Source organism: Crocuta crocuta, unplaced genomic scaffold (genome assembly GCF_008692635.1).
Source record: "Crocuta crocuta isolate KB4526 unplaced genomic scaffold, BGI_CrCroc_1.0 scaffold72, whole genome shotgun sequence".
NCBI classification, from domain to species: Eukaryota; Metazoa; Chordata; class Mammalia; order Carnivora; family Hyaenidae; genus Crocuta; species Crocuta crocuta.
In genome coordinates, this window is record NW_027529427.1 from 1,800,483 (window position 1) to 1,819,726 (window position 19,244).

General features: G+C 43.1%; 2 long non-coding RNA genes across 2 annotated transcripts; both read right to left on the minus strand.

The window, feature by feature from the left end:
- Positions 1 to 1,982: 1,982 nt before the first annotated feature.
- LOC144227359 (uncharacterized) lies at positions 1,983 to 5,546 on the minus strand. The gene is made up of 3 exons (XR_013333917.1): positions 5,346 to 5,546; positions 4,673 to 4,762; positions 1,983 to 2,239 (listed from the first exon to the last, which is right to left on the minus strand). It is a non-coding gene; the product is annotated as an uncharacterized LOC144227359 (long non-coding RNA).
- Positions 5,547 to 10,405: 4,859 nt separating this feature from the next.
- Positions 10,406 to 14,392, minus strand: LOC144227360 (uncharacterized). Its single transcript, XR_013333918.1, has 3 exons — positions 14,200 to 14,392; positions 13,733 to 13,819; positions 10,406 to 10,652 (listed from the first exon to the last, which is right to left on the minus strand). It is a non-coding gene; the product is annotated as an uncharacterized LOC144227360 (long non-coding RNA).
- Positions 14,393 to 19,244: the final 4,852 nt, after the last annotated feature.

Sequence of the window (19,244 nt, forward strand, 5' to 3'; positions counted from 1 at the left end):
GTGCAGCCACTCTGGAAAACGATATGGAGGTTCCTCAAAAAATTAAAAGTAGAACTACTCTATGACCCAGCAATTACAGTACTAGGTATTTATCCAAGGGATACAGGCATGCTGTTTTGAAGGGGCAAGTGTACCCCAATGTTTATAACAGCCCTATTGACAATAGCCAAAGTATGGAAAGAGCCCAAATGTCCATCAACAGATGAATGGATAAAGATATGGTATATATATATATGTGTGTGTGTGTGTATATATATATATATATATACAATGAAGTATTACTTGACAATCAAAAAGAATGAATTCTTGTCATTTGCAACTATGTGGATGGAACTAGAGAGCATTATGTTAAATGAAATTAGCCACAGAAAGATAAATATCATATGACTTCACTCATATGAGGAATTTAAGATACAAAACAGGTAAACATAAGGGAAGCAAAACTAATATAAAAACAAGGAGGGGGACAAAACATAAGAGACTCTTAAATATGGAGAACAAACTGAGGGTTGCTGGAGGGGTTGTGGGAGGGGGGATGGGCATTAAGGAGGACGCTTGTTGGGGACGAGCACTGGGTGTTATATATAGGGGATGAATCACTGGAATCTACTCCTGAAATCATTATTGCACTATATGCTAACTAACTTGCATGTAAATTAATTAATTAATTAAACAGTGCTTCTAAGGTGACTTCAGCTGGTTCCATTTCCAACCCAAGGACAGAGAAAACATTTTTCGTTTAGCCAATGACATAGATTCAGCATGGATCATTTATTAGCATTCTATTGGTTTAGTTCACTACCACTACTACTACTACAGCTACTACAGCTACTACTTGCTGCTGGGGAAGTTAAGACACATAGCCTCTTGCTGAAAAGCCATGTGCCTGAAGAAGAAAAGCACAGAGTTTGGGAGTGAGCTAAGAGTCTGTTCCATGTGCTTCTTAACATGTGCTTTCTTCGAAAAAAAGGAATCTTCATTCCTTTTTAGTATGGAAGTTGATCCATTGAATGCCACAGTATAAGAGCACTAAGATAGCTGATGAAGGGCCAACAGAGACCTTTACACAAGGAAAGAATATGTTGAAACATGATTTTTAGGCTACCTGTGATGAAATGTGGAGCAGAGCATGAAAAGGGGACAGATTAACTCCATAATCTGAATTGTGAAGCAGTTATAATTGCACAGGGAAAAACGAGGATGCTCTAGGACCATGCCAAAGATCTCGCCTGTGGTTAAGAGAGATAGGCAGAGACGAAGAGCAAAGAAACCGTAGAACTTGGTAAGCAAACGCGTGTGGTAGGTGAAGATGAAGGAGAAGTGTGTGCTTATGTGGAAGAGAAATCACATTACTTTAACTTGGTAGTAGAAGCATATTTGAGGGGTCATAGAGCTTAAGGAAGAATAAGAAAAGCTACAGGAGTTCCTTCCCCACACATCTATCTGCAAAGCAATATTCCATTGTAGGATGGGGGAGGAGCATGGCATTTGTGCAAGAAAATGATGTAATCTGGACAAAACACTTTAGACTATTGATGTGATTTGTCTGTGAAATCATGTTGGGTGGAGGGAGGAAAGGCTCATCTCTGGTCCTGGATTCAGTGCCTGCTCATTCTGGTAAGAATCATGAGCATCTCTTCACCTACGACCGTGAAACTACATGTTGCACTAAGAAAGGAAATAGCACAGGTCACTCACATAGGACAACAGAAGTGTGCTTCGGATTTTGATTTATTAAAATAAATGGGGGGCTCCTGGGTGGCTCACTTGAGGGTCTGACTCGTGGTTTCAGGCTCGGGTCATGGGATCGAGCCCCACGTTGGGCTCCGTGATGAGCATGGAGCTTGCTTGAGATTCTCTCTCTCCCTCTGCCCTTCTCCCCAACTCATGTGCTCTCTCTCTCTTAAAACATTTTTTTAATTTAAAAAAAGAAATGAAATGGAGGAGGATAGACCTTCAGTAAAGAATTCCTTTAAACATAGCACTTTTCTGAGACTATCAAAATGTTTATTATCAATTTCATTTCAGTACAGGTAATGAGGGTCTCAGAAGCCCTTTCCTGTCTGAGACATGATGTCACAGAGGATCTCTTACAGGTACAGCCACTCTCACACTGATGTTACGAGGCCAACTTCCTGGGCTCTGTCTCCTAGCACCTTCAAAATGAGTGAGTGATCTTGTCTCATCCCGGCTTCCTCTCCTCTCTGAGCTTCTCTCCCAGGTAGCTGAAGAGGATGGCCTGAAACAGAAGGAACGTTCCTTGGCTAAAGCTTAATGCAGCAAAATGACAGAACCCTCTGTAAGCAGGTACAATTTCAAGAGACTCAGACTGCAAATATTTCAAAACATCAACAAGTATCTCTCAATGTTTACATCCGGGTAGGATTATGTGGTTCACAGGCCCTAGTCCAGTAAATACTTACAAGAGATTATAGCCAGATGGTTGCCATATGCAGAACTATCTCCCTGGCTACATAATCAGTAAGGACATGAGGGTGAAGATGCAAACATTTCATTTTGCAGAATATGAATAAATTCACAGAGAATGGAAGTAGGAGAACACAGCTCCAACCTTCATTCCTATCCTGATTCTCCAAAATCTCCATGTGGATCACCCCAGCCTTATTTATCTCTAAATAAATAGGAGTAATTACTTGAACTTCATGAAAAAATTCACCAAAAGCCCTGCAACTTTCATCTTCCCCAATCTGTAACTGGAAAGATTGGAGCTTATATTTTCTGTGGTTCCTTCTAGACCTAACTGTCTATGTGTATGTCTACTGTTCTCCTACAATCTGATATCCGACTCATTGAAACTCCATTATCTTTCAGGAAAGTCTTCATCAAAATTACTAGGGTCAACAATCACCAGAAGTCAACCATATCACAGATGTGTCAATATTTTAACATTTGAACTGATTACCCATACATCATCACACCTGGAGTTAGCACCAAAAAAATCATGACACTCTGAGGAACTAACATTTGAATGTAGGAATGTGTGCCTCAGTGACTGAGAATGTGGGTAGGAGAGAGGGATAGCCACATGGTTTACTCAGCCCCTGTGAAGGGGAATGACAGAAATGCCTTTCAAAGGACACAGCTGATGTGCAGGAGAGAGAGGAGCCCACTCAGCTTCTCAACTGGCAGAAAGGAATTATACTAACTTCAACTTTCCTTGGCCACTTACAAGAGGCCTTGGATGGTCAAGCTGTGCTCTTTACCCCTCCATGAGGGCGATACTCCCCTCACCCATTGCTGCATTAAGAAAGGTTCTAGACAAAGGCACCCATGTGTCTCTTTTGAAATGATCACATGAGATATTGTTGTTCTGACTTTGGGCTCTATGGGCAAATGGGTCTCAAGAACAGTAGCAGAGTGGTGGAGTGGAGCATGAGCTGGGAAAGTGGAGATATTTATACAAATGACTGAGAACTACAGTGACTTCGTGTGAAATGTCGGGCAACCCAACTTCTCCAACTACCATAATAAATTATATATTCTCAGGGCACCTGGGCCACTCAGTTGGTTGAACAGCTGACTTTGGCTCAGGTCATGATCTCGAGGTTCGTGAGTTCGAGCCCCATGTCGGGCTCTGTGCTGACAGCTCGGAGCCTGGAGCCTGCTTCAGATTCTATATCTTCCTCTCTCTCTGCCTGCCCCTCCCCTACTCACACTCTGTCTGTCTCTCTCTCAAAAATAAATAAAGATTTTAAAATGTTTTAGTAAATAAATAACATATTCTCATGTATATAATGGCAATGTTGCAATAGACATTGTGGTTGCTTACAATTAAAATTACCGTACACTGTGGTTATGTTGGGAATGTGACAGACTTGAGTACATGATCTACCATTCTTCCCTTGAGTTAATAAAAACATCCTCCAATCCAAATACTTCCTTCAGCCCCAAATTTGTTTCCCACCTGTTCTACTGACCTCAAAGCAACATGACAACATTTTATATACCCGACATTTCAATTTTGTGAGAGGGAGGCTTGGTCCAGGTATCAGTAGGACATGTAACATTCATACTGAAGGTGGGGGATGGTGGACACAGAGAACCCGAGCACCTGGTGTGTTCTCTCCCTGCGATGCTATGAAGACTCATAGAACAGCACAAAGGAGGGACAACTGGCCCTACCTGGAAAGGCAGGTCACCTCGCGTACATGGTCTGTGGGAGTTACAGTCAACAGATGATCAGAATGATTTTCAATTTATCTCAGAAGGTCTCATCTCTGTAGATGCCAGGGTCCTTCTATCCTTATTCCTCTTTCACAATCAAACTCATAACCACTGCCTGGTTATAAATCTTTCATTCTCTACCATGTAATATGGAAATTTCATCACTGAGTCAGTTGAAAGGCACGTTTCACGGAAAGAGAAACATCACAGACATAGACAAAAAGGAGAAACATTTCCACTCACAGGCATTAATGAGAGCTCAGAGCAAACACTCAGTTTGACAAATGCTCTCGCCAGAAAGAAGGCTCAGAAGACTTGGGTTTACCTGAAACAAAGAGGAGGTCATTTACAGAACATGAGGGGACTGTCCCGCTAAGATCAGATTTCTGCATGTCTAAACGACCTCGCACATGGGCTTCGGAACTCACCAGAGCTGCCAGGTTTTTGTACAGAAGAACCTAGAAGGTGAAGGGCAAAGAATACTCACCTGGCCTTCCCAGACAGTCCATCTTTATAATATTGTCATCTTTATCCTTACACACAGCATTATGCAGGGACCATCTGTACCTGAGCGAGACTGTGACAAAGTTCCCTGGATCAGAGACAAATACTTGGAAACATCCTCACGGAGTCCCAGGTGCTATAGGGTTTTCATATTCTTTTTTTTTTTTTTTTTGAAAGACAGAGAGACAGAGCATGAGCAGGGGAGGGGCAGAGAGAGAGGGGGACACAGAATCTGAAGCAGGCTCCAGGCTCTGAGCTGTCAGCACAGAGCCCAACGTGGGGCTTGAACTCACAAACTGCAAGATCATGACCTGAGCCGAAGTCAGCTGCTTAACCGACTGAGCCGTTCAGGTGCCCCATATTCTTATACCTGGGCATTAACCTCAGCTCAGTCAGGGCCCCAAATACTTCCTCAGGCTCCACAGGCATACTGAGAACAGACTTCCTAGCCAAGTCCTGGCCTCTGCCCCCAGGTATTTCTATCATACATGAAAGCATGATTTCTTAGGAACTATCAGCCCAGGGTCGTTGAAAGGGTTAAGATCCAGAGATGAAGAACTGTTTTCCCAGGTCGTGTATTAAGGGGCATATTTTCAAATACCTCACATTTTAATGGATCCCTCCCCTCCTCATTTAGGCACCACATTAAGACTCACATTTCCTTATGTGTTCATCAACCTCATTGAAGAAGGGAAAAAATAAGACAAAGACAATAAAAAGAACGCTCGTGGTAAACAGGATGTATAGCCAAAAGGCCACATTTAGGTGTAAGCCGCTGCCTGCTTCCAACCCATACATGAAGATGTGAATACGGATAAAGGTATCTCTGTCCCAGCTCTGTCGCCTCCTAAGTGACAGGGTGATGAAGTCACAGTTTGAGAAACAATGGAAGTAATGAATATCTCCATGGGGATTGGCCAAGCCTTTCAAAAAACAAACATGGAGGAAAATCAGATAGGTTCACTTCTCCAAGAGCCTCAGTGGCCCCCCAAACACTGAAATGTCTAACCACAGCAAAGAAAATTGAACACTCCTGCACAAATGCTCAGATTAGGCATGTCCCCGCATTGGAATCATATCTGCATTCAAAGGGGGTGGCCCGTTTGTTCAGACTCCTGTGCTGCCATAGAGACCCTGAGGTCCCGGCTTTATCTAGAGTAAAAGACATCTGAGTTGGTGGGAGAAGAAAGGTCAAATGTTCCTGAACAGAAAATCCATATATTTGCCTAGAAGCTCCAGAACTCCCTGTCTCCATGTTCTTTTTTTTTTTTTTNCTGAGAAAATTGTAAGTTGTCTTCTAAATGGAACAGAATTATCAGGCAGAGGCACTGCTCTGAATCGCACCAGGATATGCTCCTTGGTTCTTGGCGGCAGCTCTGGAGACCCTGGGGAGAGAGCCAAGGGATCCGGCCTCGGCATTACCTGGTACATGAACACGACCTTGCTCACAGATGGAACTTTCTGGAGCAGTATCGCCTAAGTTTTCACTTATTACACAAACCCATCTAACATGTTTCGAAGAACTTAGATCAATTGATTCGCCCCCATTGGAAAGAGCACCTGACAGCAGAGGTTGTCTTGTGCTTCAAGCCACTTTCCCCAGAGATTCCCAGCCCACCGCCACGGGCCCCCTTCCCCTCCCACGAGCATCCCAATCCCTGTCTGAACTCGACCTTCTGTAACATGACCAGTGCACGTTAAGAGGAAATTATATTATGGGGCGCCTGGGCGGCTCAGTTGGTTAAGTGCCCGACTTCAGCTCAGGTCATGATCTCGCAGTTTGTGGGTTCAAGCCCCACCCCTCGTCGGGCTCTGTGCTGACAGCTCAGAGCCTGGAGCCTGTTTTGGATTCTGTGTCTTCCCTTCTCTCTGCCCCTCTCCTGCTCATGCNTCAAAAATAAATAAATGTTAAAAAAATGTTTAAGAGGAAATTATATTAAATAAACAAACAAATAAATAAATAAATAAATAGAAATTATCTCCTTTGAGTCAAAGTGAGTCCCCTGGTTACAGGGGATGGAAACAGAGACATACGCTGCTTGCCTACCTTTATTAGCTTCGTTTTGAGAACGCTCTGAGGAACTGAGCGTTTCTTAACCTATATTTTTAAAAGATGTATGAATAAAAATCAATGGTTAAAAGCTGAATTAACATGGAGGAGGACACTTGTGGGGATGAGCACTGAGTGTTATGTGGAAACTAATTTGACAATAAACTATTAAAAAAAAAAAAAGCTGAATTAAAAAGCAATTGTTGATACTACTTAGTGTAACTAATAACTACCAGAAGAACCATATCTGCTTTGTTTTGTTTTGTTTCATTGTGAATGCTTTCCACACAAGAACCACAACTGCTACAGGCAGGTGTTTTAGGCTTAAGGATAATCAGTGACTCCAGCATTTTCTCCACCCAAAATGCCTTTCCTCCTTATGCAGAACTCCTCAATACTTTTCATTCCTTTTCAGATAAAGTCTGTGTCCCCGCATATAAACAAACATTGGGGGAAAAAACAACATTCTATAATCATGAGTGAGATATTTAAAAAGCAAATATTTGCCTTTCCATTTAAAAACAATGCCTGAGGGGCGCCTGGTGGCTCAGTCGGTTAAGCATCCGACTTCAGCTCAGGTCATGATCTCATGGATCCCGAGTTCAGGCCTTATGTTGGGCTCTGTGCTGACAGCTCAGAACCTGGACCCTGCTTCAATTCTTTCTCCCTCTCTTTGTGCTCCCCCTCCACCCCAGCTTGCACTCTGTCTTTCTCTCTCAAAAAAATAAATAAATAAACTTAAAAAAAATTTTAAACAATACTCAAAACTTTAAGATTAATTTAATGACCTAAGATACTAATGTAAATAGTGAATGGAGAAAAATGTGGGGTTATCGACATTTAAAGGTATATGAAGATTGTATAGAAAGGCAGTAATAATAGTTCAATGGAGCTTTTTAATTTGATATTTAGCATTATTTTATCAAGACAGTGGTCATTGAGGAGTGAACAGCTTTCTGGAAGTGTTACTCCATGGCGTCCTTAGCTTAAGAGATGACTGCTTTGACTTTGGAAGTCAACCATGATAAACTCTTTGTTTACACAAATACAAGGGCAGCAACCGCCTTTGTTCAGGAAGAAAACTATTAGGTCATCTTACATCTCAGTTTAAGTCCCAGAGGTTGGGTCACGATGTGTATTTGTTAATAAACATATCAGGCTTCCCACCACTCAGGGAGCATTTTGGAAGAGCAATCGTTTTCTGGGAAGGATGTCAAGACTAGAACCTTCATGTCTCACACGAAGATATAAAAGTTTAAATAGCCAAGATTTGGGGGAAAGAAATGGAAAGCTATTGGGATTGTAAGGTGCTTTTAGAAAGGTGAGAAAGAAGACAGTTTCCATACTGGCACGGATTTCAAAAGGATGGGATTTCAGCTGGAGCAAGGTGAAGCCTCCTGCCCCAGCACCTTGAAGAATCCCTGAGAAGAACAGAAAATGAAGTAACCAGAGCGGTATTGAGCTCCTAGAGCAGTACAGAGCATGTAATCACTAGGATTCTCTGGAAGATGAGCAGAGAGCTCCCCTTTGCACCGACTGGGCAACTGAGCTGATTGCCTCTTACCAATTCTTCCCCATCCCTCCCCCCTCGTAGGCTCTCCCTCAGTAGCTGGGGCTGGAAGACGGAGAACTACATTTCCCACAAGCTTGTCTGGGTGGAATCTGGTTTAGGTTCCACGGTGCTGGGCTCGCCAGTTTATGGAGATTTTGTCTTGTAGGGGCCTTTGCACTCGCCCTGGAATTTGCCAGCCTTGATTTTGCAACATGGTGACCTTTAGCAGTGGTTTCCTGAGGTTTTTGAAACTTCGTGATGAGGAATTTTGTAAACGTATAATTTCCCATAGTAAACCACTTCCTGCTTGAAATACCTAGAGGGCTGTCTGATGTCTAATTTTAGAGCCCTGGGGCTCCTCAAATTCACTTCATCTGGAGAAGGATTATATTTTGGGGGCGCAGAGCAATCGGGCCTTTGAGTTGTCAAAGTAGCGGAACATGAAGAATGAAACATTTGCAAGAAATGTGTTGGGTTGGTAGACAGGAAAAAAAGAGAAAGTAAAAGAAATTACACTGAGTAGGAAATAATCAGAAATTTAGGAAACTGAAATAAGAAAGACATGCAGAAACCCAGAGGTGAAGGTAAAAAAATTATTTAAAACTTTTTAGGGGCGCCCGGGTGACTCAGATGGTTAACCACCTGACTTCAGCGCAGGTCACAATCTCACCGTTGGTCAGTTTGAGACCCACTTCGGGCTCTCTGCTGTGAGCACAGAGCCAGCTTTGGATCCTCTGTCTCACACACTCTCTGCCCCTCCCCTGCTCTCTCTCTCTCAAAAACAAATGTTAAAAAAAATTTTTTTAAACAGTCAACATTAAAAAGAAGAATCAATAAAATCTAATAACTAACATATAAAAAGAGAACAATAAAGTGGAAAATGGAAAAAATAAAAGTGCTCCCAGAAATTGCAAGAATATTTTTGAAGAAAAAAGATACACAAACATACCAAGAGACAGTAGTCCACACAAAGAAACAAATGCAGACACACACACACACACACACACACACACACACACACACACTATTCCATGGCCATTTTGAATAGCACCTTAATAGGCAACTGTTCAGTTTTACGAACATCAAAGTGAATTGAAATCTAACCATTCTTTATCAAATGGTATTGTAATTATACAATGAAGGTTTTTCCAGACAATTTTAACATTGAATGCAATGCAGAAATCTCTCACATAACTGTTCTCACAAGTAGTGCCAGACCTTTCTTTAGCATCTCTGCTGAGTCTCTTTCATCTCAAAACAACTTATTCTGAATTTCCAACCTAGGTAGCACGGCCCTCTTTTTCCCCTCCTTCCCCTTCTCCCTTCCTTCTCCCCGCCCCCCTTCTTTCTCTTTTTCTCCACAGTCCCTTATATACCTCTCCAACTATAGGCCTCCACACAGATGCTTTAAGGGCCCATCATGACAAAAATATTGCACTTCATTATGTATCTAGTCTGATAAATTCTGCATAATAACTGGAATATGTCATCTGTTTACTTTTAATGTAATAATATACTTGGATTTAAGTCTATCTTTAAAAAAAATATTGCACTTGGTTAAAAGAGGAGAACCGAGAGAAAGAGCTGATAAGTAGAGATACGTGGTAGGTAATGTTGAGAGAGGATGATGTGGAGGAACTTACGTGAAGATGGCTTCACCTGATACTAAAGCAGCAGCATTGGGGGGAGGGGCATGAAGCTCTGGGTAAAAAGAGGAATTCTATCCCAATCCCTTCCCTATGCATCTGTCTTCACGAAACTATATCCTACGGGAGGGTGTGGAAGGAGCATGGCACTTATACAAGAAAACAGTCTGGACAGAACGTTTTAGAACATTCCAAAGAATTAGCTGTGTGATCATCTTGGGTGGAAGGGAGGACTCAGCTGCGGTCCTGGGTTAAGTGTTTGCTTCGTCTAATAGGAACCATGAGCTTTTCTTCCCCTGAAAGAATGACTCTCCATGTTGTTTAGGAGAAGAAGATAACACAAGTCATTCACCTAGAATTTCACCCGAAAGTGGGAGATTTGAGATTTGGATTGACTATAAGCAACTGAGTGGAAGTTTGACAAAAGAATTCCTGGTAATACAGAACTTCTCTGAGAACCTCAAAATATTTATTATATCTCTTTTTTTTTTCCAGTATAAACATATATACTGAGGGTCTCAGAAGCCCTCTCACATCTGGGATACGATGTCACAGGTGATTCTTTACAGGCTCAGCCGCTCTCAAACTGATGGCCCAGAGGAGTACATGTCAGCCTCAGAGTCCCTGGCTACCCTCACAAAGAGGGAGGGATCTTTTCCCATCCCATCGTCCTTCCTTCCCAGAACTTCTCTCTTCGGTGACTCCAGAGGACAGCCTGCAACAGGAAGAAAATCATTTGATTATAACTGTGACCCAGCAGAATAGTGGCACCCATTTGGGACAGCAGACACAATGAAGGAGAGGCCGATCATAAAAATTTCTGTACATCATTAAACACTCAGCAAAATCCTGTCAGGACGGGAATATATGACTCTCAACCCATAGTTTGGGAAATACTTGTCACAAAAGATGATGGTTTCCCAAGATGGATATATAAGAAATGTTTTAAGCTCTAAAGCATTTGTTCCTCAAGGGCCAGCCTTTTCTTGTGACTTTGTCCTGATTCTACCTATGCTTGTAACCCCACCCTTTATAATAATAAAGCTGTATAATGTTACTGTGATATAATAGTTATATTGTTATAACAATTATATAATGGGAGCTGTCCAACGAGCTACAAAAAGTCAATCCTCACCAAATAGCCCACGACTTTCACCTTCCATAACAGAGAGAAAACAAAAGTTTAACATGTAACATTCATATTGAGGGGGTGATACAGGGGACACGAAGAACTCAGTGATGTCTAAGTTCAAGGACCAAAAACACAAGAATCTGGTGTGTTATCTCCCTGTGATGTCACAAGGGAGTCACAGAAAAGCACAAAGAAAGGTAGGGCTGACCTTACCTAGAGAGGCAAGTATAGAACATTCAGGGATGATGGTCACCGGGGGTCAGAACGTTCCCCTGAACAGTGGACCTTCAGTCTCCTCGGGCTATTTGTATGATGATCTAGTCCTACAAGCTCCTTCCACACTTATCCTATCACAAAGGCAATTTTATAACAGGTGCCTGGACAAGAGCCACCTACTTTGTTTTTTAAATGTTTATATATTTTTGAGAGAAAGACTGAGTGTGAGCAGAGGAGGGGCAGAGAGAGAAGATGCAGAATCTGAAGCCGGCTCTAGGCTCCAAGCTGTCAGCATAGAGCCCGACACGGGGCTCAAACTCACAAGCTGTGAGATCATGACCGGAGCCGAAGTCAGTCACTTACTTAACCAACTGAGCCACCCAGGTGTACCAAGAGTCACCTAATTTAATGGTAGCTTCGTCACTGGAGCTATCAGGAGGGACATCACAAGTATAGATGGGTCAAGAGAAACTTTTCCACCTACAGAACACCCTAGATTCTGAAATTGTTGGGAGCCATTCTGAACTCACCAGCTGAGAATCCTCCTTGTGAGGTTAAGGCAGGTTTGCCAGGTCTCCTGCCGTCAGATGATGACCGATATCTATCCCCACTTAATTGTTTCTGCTTGAGCACCGACCCCCAAGGCACCTTGTCTATTGGTATTGATAGTGACTTGTCCCCTTATTATGGCCCTGGTATGATGATTGCACCTTGTGAAGGAACTTGTTGTAGCTTGGAAAAACATTGATGCTTAGTAATCTGGAAATAGTGGTTAGGACTGAGTAATCAATGACACAAAAAGGTCAGCTATTGCCTTCAGGTTTACATTAATAAAATAATAACTTTGGTACAGACTGATATACTATTCCTGGGCATGGATGACGTTATAGGAACTATAGGCTCCATGGCTAATATTAAGATGTTTTCTTCTTCTTTTGATGTTGTGAGAGCAAACATTGTGTCTCTGGCAGGTCCTGTTTCCCTCCATACTTTCCCTTGAGCTACGAACAGGCTGATGACCCTTACTCATAAAAGACTGACCTTTACGTGTACAATTCTGTTTCTACCGTTGCATTAGTCCAAGAGGCTCATACAGCTCAACATGTAAATCAACTAACCAAAAATGTTTTTCATTCCCTAGCTATTCAAAAAATCATAGACAGAAAAAAAAAAACTAGACACAAAGGTAAATGCACTCAAAGAGGCTATCCTATGTATTAGAAATGAGCTAAACTCGGGGCGCCTGGGTGGCTTAGTCGGTTGAGCATCCGACTTTCGCTTGGGTCATGATCTCGCGGTTCGTAGGTTCGAGCCCCGCGTCGGGCTCTGTGCTGACTGCCAGCTCAGAGCCTGGAGCCTGTTTCAGTCTGTGACTCCCTCTCTCTCTGACCCTCCCCTGCTCACGTTGTCTCTCTCTCTCTGTCTCCCCTAGAAATAAATAAAATATTAAAAAAAAAAAAAAGAAATGAGCTAAACTCTTTAAGGTACGGTTGGCTCTCTGGTGCCATAAGGAATATAACTGGACAATTAAGTCTGACCCAGAGACAAAGAGTCTAATTTAGAGTTAAGGTACAGATAAGGGCAGAACATAAGTTACTACATATACCTTTGCTAATTGGTGATGTATAGCTGTCCCTTCCTCAAGGCCTACATTCCACAAATACCCTCCCTTACACTGGCAGCTGGGATGAGGATGGATAAGAGTAGCTAAAACATAAACCCAAATACAAAGGCTGACACATTTATGGTCCCCATGATGCTTGCACATTCAGCATCAAAGAAAAGGCTTACTCAAACAACTTATTAACAAGCCCAATAAGATTTACTCAACCTCATTGTAAGTACATGGCTCGCTTGTAGCCTGTTAATTGGAAACAAAGTCATAAAAATCGTCAAAAGGCCTAACCATGCAAAATAAGATAAGTTTGTTACTATCTTAATCTGGGGGACTGACGTCAAGAATAAATGGGGTGGGATACTTCTATAAAACTTGTTTCTGTACACTTTCCACTGATCAAAGCATCTTATCACAAAAAATTAGCCACTGTAAAAATTCTATCTTCTGATGTCATGTTGTCGCTTGACCTGTAAATAAGGACACCAAAACCGACAGGGCAGAGATGCCTGCCAGGTGATTAGAAAGAATCGCGGAGCTCTCTCATTCTTCTCGCCGACACCATCCATCCTTCAGGGACCCCTGGACAGGCTGGAGCTGGACTCCGGCATGAAGTTAATGAGGGCTCAGAACCAAACTTCTGCTTGAAAACTCTACTCCCTGAAGAGAAGACTCAGAATTCATAGGCTACACAGAGTGTGAAGGGCTTGTCTCATGGAGGCTAGATGTGGGTGTGGAGTTCTTAGCTATCTAGCCCAGTGACCGTGGAAGTTACTAGAGATGACAGCTCACGACCCAATGAACCCAGAGGTGAAGGGCAAAGACTACTCACCTGGCCTTCCCAGATGGTCCATCTTTATCTCATTTCCTTTATTCTTATGCACAGCGTTATGCAGAGAATACCTGCATCTAAGCAAGACTAAGACGAAGTGGAGTGGGTCAGAGACCGTCATCTGAAAATTCCTCCCTCCATCCCCAGACGACACAGAGTTTCCTAGGAATGTATGCCTGGACCTTATATCAACTTGGGCAGGGCCCTAGATACTTCTTCATGCTCTACAAATGTGCCACAAATGGGTTTCCTAGTCCAGTCCTGGCCTAGGAACTGGCCAGGATCCTTCTACACGATTATGATTTCCAAGACCTTTAGCCCTGGCTCATCAAGACCTTGAAGATCAGAGAAGAGCAAACACTGGTTCCCTGTCTCTCGCCTTATAATGTGTACCTTATCCTCACTCCACACACACATATTCTCTCATACAGCTCCCCTGTGCCCTAACCGAGGGGAAATATACTCACATTTCTTTATGTGTTGGTCTATCTCAAGTATAAAGGGAGAGAATATGACAAAGAGAAAAAATACAAAAAGCATAGCAAACAGGGCATAGAGCCAAGGAACACCATTTGGGAATAAACTGGCCCCGGATTCAACCTCCGCCATTGAGATCTGAAAGAAGACACGGAATTCTCTGCCCCGGGCTCTCTCACCTCCTAGGTGATCAGGGGTGATGAAGTCACAGCTTCAGGCACAATGGGAGGGATGGAGATCTGGATGGGGATTGGCCAAGCCTCATTCTATACATGTTGTATAGAAACAAGGAATCTCGAGGAGCTTCCCTTCTGCCGCAGCTCTGTTGAGCCAAAAATACGACTATCAGGTCAGATCAGTGAGACGGTAGATTGCTCCACAGATACTCAGACTGGGCAGTCCACTGCATTGGAACTGTACCCGTTCACAAAATGAAGGAACTGTTTTCTTAGACTTCACTGCCCTAAATCTAGTCTTTGTCAGCAGAATGATGCCTAAGTTGAAAGTCCTGCATTTTCCTGCAAAGAGAGTTCAGATCCTTCCGTAGAAGCTCTGAAATACCCTGTCTTTGTGTGTTCATGTCAGGACTGTGTGTCACACGGATCATGGAGAGGGAAGAGTTTCTTTTCTTTCTTTCTTTTTTTTTTTTTACTGTTTATTTATTTGAGAGAGAGAGAGATTATAAGCAGGGGAGGGACAGAGAGAGGGGGAAGAACAGCAGATCCAAAACATGCTCTGTGTGTTAGCACAGAGCCCGATACGGGGCTCGAACTCCCAAACTGTGAGATTGTGACCTGAGCCGAAGTCCAGCTCAACCGACTGAGCCACCCAGGCACCCCAGGAAGGGTTTATTTTCTAAGAAGGGGGTTATGTTCTTTTAGACAGAACATTAGGCAAGAGGGTTGCTCTGAATATCACCGTTCCTTTAATGTCTTTTGATTCCTAACCCACTACACAAGCCCATCATGTTTCGAAGAACTTAGATCAATCAATTCTCTCCCATCCGAAAGAGCACCTGACAGCAGAGGCTGTCTTGTGCTTCAAGCCACTTTCCCCAAAGATTCCCAGTCCACCACCATGGGCCCCACCCTGTCCCGGCACCACTCCCCCTGCACACGAGCATCCTAATGCCTGTCTGAACTCGACCTTCTCTAACGTGACCAGGACACATCCACTGATGAGGTGCTAATGTGCCTCCAGTCTTTGCCAGGTGCCAGCACTTGTTCTGGGCCATCTCCAGGAGCCTTCAGGCTTAATCTCTATCTGCCATGAGCACTTGCTTCCTCCTAAAGTCCACAAACAGCCTCTTGGTCACCCAGAACAACAAAGAGAAGTCACTGACACCACGTTGCTGTCTAAGAACAAAAACAGTGCCCAGGGCTGGCTTGGACAAGAAACCAAAGGCCTAAATCCTGCCCTCTGGGGGCTTCTCATCCAGCTAAGGAAATAAAACCCCAAGCAGCAAAGGCATGGGTCACTATGGGAAAACTGGGGAGTTCTTTACAGAACATTAGAGGAAAAATATAGCTAGTAAATAATTGGAACTAAAAGGAAATGATCTCCTGAGAGTTAAAAAGGACTTCCTGGTTTCAGAGGATGTAAATAGGGAACCATGATGCCTGCAGGCCTTCATTGGATTCGTTTCTGGTTGAGTCGTGGAAACTAAAGTTCTTCAACCCACACTTTTAAAAAACTTATCAGGATAAGAACTAATGTCTGTAAGAGACTCTTAAATATGGAGAAGAAACAGAGGGTTGCTGGATGGGTTTTGGGAGGGGGGATGGGCTAAATGGGTAAGGGGTATTAAGGGATCTACTCCTGAAATCATTTTGCACTATATCACAACTAACTTGGATGTAAATTTTAAAAAATAAATTAAAAAAAGAATATCTAGAAGCTAGAAGCTGAAGCCCCCCCCAAAAATGTTGGTGTCATTGAAGAGCCAAAAATCAAGTCCTCCATTAAGAGAAACCTCGGGCTGCACGTAGCCCCAATCCCAGTCCCAATCTCAGACTGTTCAAGGCTAAAGCCATCCTCGGACCGCCCTCATTTCAGCTAATCAAGAAACATTCCTATGGTCTGAGTCAAGGCTGGGAACTGCAGATACAAACTAGCCAATTTCTCACCACTTGCCTGAACCCCACGTGGGCCCTTTGAACTCACCTCATAATTGATCATTTTCAAAGGATTCTCAAAGGTCATGACTGGGTCCCACCAAAAGGAATGAACACCTCACAGATACTGAATGGTCAAAGCTGTAATTGTAATTGGTGCTTATGTGATGATGCTACATGTGCTGTAACACCCCCATCCCTTACTCCTTAAAAACCCTGTTCGCTATTGTTCTTCGCTTCATCTTGCTGCCACGACACTGGTAGGCAGATGAGCCCCTGCTTGAGCTTGTAATAAAGACCCTTTTGTATTTGCATCGGTGTCGGCTCCTTGGAGGTCTCTGGGAACTCGAGAATCGGGCAAAACATCATTACTTTATCATTACTAATAACCACAGTAGAATAAAATCTACATGATTCTGTTATTTTGTTGATGTTGATATCCTCATACAGAAAGGCTCATGTTTTAGGCCAAACCAATATTCCTTGACTCCAGCACATCTTTCTTCTCCCAGAGAGCTCTTTCCTCCTTATGCAGAACTCTGTTAAATTCTTTTCTCTTTTTCATATCATCTGTTTGAATCTCCACGTATATAGGGGGAAAAAATCAAGAAAGATACAATTTTTTAAGTTTATTTTAAAAATAAAAGTAAAATAAAAATAAAATAAATTTAATTTTTAAAAAGTTTTTATTTAAATTCTAGATAGTTAACATATGGTGTAATATTAGCTTCAGGTGTAAAATTTAGTGATTCAGCACTTACATAAATACAGGGTGAAAAGATACAATTTAAATAATCATGAGTGAGTAGGCTTTTTTTTTTATTTTTTTTATATTTTTTAATTTATTTCTAGGAGAGAGAGAGAGAGAGACTGTGGTAGGAACCCCTCCCTAAGGAGAAAGAAGAAATTGAAGAAGAGAGAAGAGAAGACTTCAAGGTCACCTAGGTAGGAGTCCAGCTGCCTACATCCCCCATGTTCTTGTAAACTGAAACAACTTAATCAGACTACATGTTTATATGTATTACCATATATGGGAGACAAAGAAATAGAAAATGCATAAAAAACCTATGCCATATGATGTGGGCCGCTCAGTTCTTTTGGGTACGAACCCAACTGAGCGGTGCCGGCAAAATAAAGTTGCTTCCTGGAAAGAAAAGTCTCGGTGTCACGACTCTCTGAGCGAGAATCCTGCAACAAGACAGACACAGCGTGAGCAGGGGAGGGTCAGAGAGAGAGGGAGATACAGAATCTGAAACAGGCTCCAGGCTCTGAGCTAGCTGTCAGCACAGAGCCGGACGCGGGGCTCGAACCCACGAACCGCGAGATCATGCCCTAAGCAAAAGTCGGATGCTTAACCGACTAAGCCACCCAGGTGCCCCATGAGTAGGCTTTTTAAATCAGTATAGCAAGTGCCTTATCCTTTTAACATGGAAGGCATTTTAAATCTGAAGTTTCGGGGCGCCTGGGTGGCTCAGTCGGTTAATTAAGCGTCTGAAATCAACTCGGGTAATGATCTTGCAGTTCGTGAGTTGGGGCCCCATGTCCAGCTCTGGGCTGACAGCTCAGAGCCTGGATCCTGCTTTGGATTTTGTGTCTCCCTCTCTCTCTGCCCCTCCTCCCCTCTCAAAAATAAACAAACATTAAATAAAAATGTTTTTAAGTCCTCAGAACCTCAAAATCCCTACAAAGTCTTGCACCTTATTAATCACAACTTTTACCCAACCAGACAACACCCAAAACTTTACAGCAGTGTCTGGATCTTGAATTTTCTGAGTGTTCCCTGCCCATCCTCTCCCTTGCAGATTGCGCCAGCAAAGCCTGTCCTGCAGCAGAAGACATAATTCACATTGTATCATTGATGTAACGGCCCATTATACTGATGTGGGGAAGAACAGGGACAGGTCCCAGCCACCAGCCCATGACACACTGTCAGGCTGCGCAGGCAGCCCTGGGTTGTCCCTCCCACGTGAAGGCAAATTGGTCTAGTTAGCAGAAACTTATATTTGTCAAAGTCTTTTCCATGAATCTCTTGAAAATGAAGCACTTTTGCAGGAACATTTTTTGTCAAAGTGTCAAACAAACAAAAAACCCCCAATGCTATCTGCAAGCAACACAAAACTTCAAAGTGGACAGGGTTAAAATCCCATGAGAGTTCATTAACATGAATAAGGACAAGAGAACTTCTCCAGATGTACATTACACATGTACGTTACAGATTGTTACAAAGGATGCCCCCTTCTTTTCCTTCAGTCTCTGTGGGCTGTTTTGGTTACCTCCCAGGGAGTTTGCATTTCAAAGACATGATAACATTTACAGTTGGAAGGGACAGAGAAAGAATGCCAAGTTTTCTAAAAGTTTTGAAATAACTGCTCTTCAAAACTTTTTTTTGTAAGGGTCACAAAGCATGAGGCGTTTTGTCTATTTTCATCAGTTACCATAACATTCTCCTCTCTTCCTCATTTCATCACTTTCTCAGAGATGCCACCTTTTTGTGCGCTAATCAGGCTTTGCCACAAATGCCTGGGTCTTAATCGGTGGCCGCTCGCCCCCTCCCAGCTCTGCACACAGCACGCTAATAAGGGCTTCGACCCACCATCCTGGTCTCACACCTGTCTACCAGCTCCGACGCCCACACGTCCTGCCCTAACCTCAGCTCTTCTAACTTTCTAAACCGAGCTTCAGCCTCGAGTCAGGCACGGTGGCCCGCGAGCTGCCCACAGTGGAGGCCAGCCCACCGTGGCCACCATGTGCTTCCCTTCCCTGTGCCCTGTGCGGTTTCACCAGTAAGCATATTACAGCAGCCAGCACCTTGGGGGTGTCTCTATACTCATGCAATGGTCCATCTGACATACAGGTCATCCCCCCCCACACACGTAGATGTCGATGGCCTACTTAGGAGTTCCTCTTCACATGCCTCTTGA